This window comes from Dreissena polymorpha, chromosome 7 (genome assembly GCF_020536995.1).
Source record: "Dreissena polymorpha isolate Duluth1 chromosome 7, UMN_Dpol_1.0, whole genome shotgun sequence".
Lineage (NCBI taxonomy): Eukaryota > Metazoa > Mollusca > Bivalvia > Myida > Dreissenidae > Dreissena > Dreissena polymorpha.
In genome coordinates, this window is record NC_068361.1 from 34,509,821 (window position 1) to 34,512,627 (window position 2,807).

Here is a 2,807-nt window from a genome sequence, read left to right on the forward strand (position 1 = left end):
CGCGTGGAAAGTGCCCTTTTCACAAAATACTGCGCGTCGAAAGTGCCCTTTTGACAAAAAAGCCCCCTGCCCTTTTCAAATCCTAGCTGGAGCACTGCAACAATATGGAATTTGAACAGTGGTAGTGTATTCGGGCCTGGAATATAATCGATTGTAAGTTTTAATAAACATTCTGCTAATGCAATTAGTTAAATAATGTTTTCATGTTATGTTAAATAATTATTGCATGATCATTCTTCTGTGCTGTTATATTAATTTGGAGCCGTTAAAGCTTCAGACATTACTTCACAGTGCTCCAGCTATGATTTGAAAAGGGCAGGGGGGCTTTTTTGTCAAAAGGGCACTTTCGACGCGCAGTATTCTGTCAAAAGGGCACTTTCGACGCGCAGTATTTTGTGAAAAGGGCACGTTCAAGCGCACGGGTGTTTCTGGAATGCTTCCTATTGCATGTTATAAATAATTGTATTATTCCCATTATTATTAAACCATTCTAAGATAATGTCTACAATGAGGATTAAACTAATTACAATGTAATAAGGGATTTATGAATTATCATATGTAAAAAAAAAAAAAAAAAAAAATTTTTTTTTTTTTTTTTTTTTTTTTTAGGGGGGGGGGGGGGGGGGGCAGGGCGGAGGTTCGGGGGGGCAGGGCGGAGGTTCGGGAGGGCAGGGCGCGGCGCCCTTCGATTTAGGCCTAGCTGGAGCACTGCTTCATCACGTTCATGTCGGAATGGGAGTATTTTAGCTAATACGCCCATTGCATACAACAACAACAAAAGCTTTATTATTGCAATGTATACATATATGTTACATGTACATGTAATGTAGTGTAACCCTTTATGTAAATCTCTTAAAAAGGTGAACCACGGCGGTTTGCGGTGATTTGCGGTGATTCGCGCTGATTGCGTAACAGCGAGATACATCAGGGGACAAAAATTCCACTCGTCCGCTCGTATTGATGAGTGAAATCTTGAAAGGACGAGTGAATTTCCCTAAAGCTCTCGTTCTACAGGACGAGTGAAAAAAAACTGATGTTAAAATATGTATTTGCTGACCAGTAAGACTCTTTTTCATTAAATAAAATCATTTCTTAAAGCATATCTATTAAGAAAGTAGAACGCGAATGAACCGGAAATCGTAATTGTAAATTTCATACAGCAGGTGCGCATTGTTATGCGAGACTGTGTCCCGAGTAAATATTGGCTTTTTGGTGTAAACTTTGCGCGTCCATGTTGACAGGGAACCATCTGACTTCATTCACTGTAAGTATTGATTTTTTAACCAGGTTTTCCGAAGGAAAAAACTGGTTATTAGATTGGCGAATGCGGGCGGGCTGGCTGGCTGGCGGGCTGGCTGGCTGGCGGGCTGGCGGAATAAGCTTGTCCGGGCCATAACTATGTCGTTCATTGTCAGATTTTAAAATCATTTGGCACATTTGTTCACCATCATTGGACGGTGTGTCGCGCGAAATAATTACGTCGATATCTCCAAGGTCAAGGTCACACTTTGAGTTCAAAGGTCAAAAATGGCCATAAATGAGCTTGTCCGAGCCATAACTATGTCGTTCATCGTCAGATTTTAAAATCATTTGGCACATTTGTTCACCATCATTGGACGGTGTGTCGCGCGAAATAATTACGTCGATATCTCCAAGGTCAAGGTCACACTTTGAGTTCAAAGGTCAAAAATGGCCATAAATGAGCTTGTCCTGGCCATAACTATGTCATTCATTGTGAGATTTTAAAATCATTTGGCACATTTGTTCACCATCATGGGACGGTGTGTCCCACGAAAGAATCACGTCAATATCTCCAATGTCAAGGTCGCCACGACTAAAAATAGATTAAAAAAAAAAAAAAAAACTTACAAAGGGGGTTAATTTTTTTTGGTCATTTCAAAAGTTCAGTTTGAGTTTTCTCCCTTTATCAGATTTTTTTTTCACAATGAAAACCTGGTTTTGTGACAATTTTGTCCCTTGTTTAAAGAATTATTTTACTGCGAATTACGGTTTTAAACCAGTCTGAATTTCATCTGAAAAATGTCTGACATACGAGCGTTCTTTAAAGGGGGCAGGAGCGATGTTCAACCATCCGAAATGGAAAGCACGCAAGCATTAAAAAAAGGAAAAAACAAATTTGTCTTCATTTATTTATTTTGTGTTCCTCATAAATAAAGTAAGTTAACATTTCTTCTGTGATCAGCTGGCATGAATAACTAAGTAAGCAGCATTTTAGCAATGATTTAGGAAACATTGTTAGTCATATCAGTCCTTTGCAATCTTTCTTTCACACATATTTGAAGGACAAGTGCATGTGTTTGCAGGACGAGTACAAATTTTAATGCACTTGTCCTGCTGGACGAGTGCCATTTATAAATATTTTTGTCCCCTGTACATGGCGCGACGGTCGCCGAGACATCACCCAAATTTTCTTGTCGCTCGGAAAATCGCGGCAAAAATCACGGGTCGCGTAGTGTACACAGTCAATATCGTAAATTAATGTTACAGTACAGGCACCGTGTACTTAAATGTAAATGTACCAAAGAAAATCATATACTAGATGTAGATATTACATGTATGTGCACATGTATGTGTACTAAAATTCGGACAGCATTTTAAGTCGTAAACGTAAATAAAGCGTTTAGATGATCAATACGATTGACTCGTATGGTGTTAATCAATGCAATTGCGCTTTTTAACAACAAATACCGAATTTCAAGAAATCAAGAGTATTAAATCATTTATTTACTTGTGTCCGACTTAAAGTACTGTCCGAATTTACGTATTGCATCCGTATGTTACGACAC

At 38.8% G+C, this 2,807-nt stretch overlaps 1 long non-coding RNA gene across 1 annotated transcript; it reads left to right on the forward strand.

The window, feature by feature from the left end:
• Positions 1-1,278: 1,278 nt before the first annotated feature.
• On the forward strand, positions 1,279-1,911 carry LOC127839243 (uncharacterized). Its single transcript, XR_008030242.1, has 2 exons — positions 1,279-1,494; positions 1,663-1,911. It is a non-coding gene; the product is annotated as an uncharacterized LOC127839243 (long non-coding RNA).
• Positions 1,912-2,807: the final 896 nt, after the last annotated feature.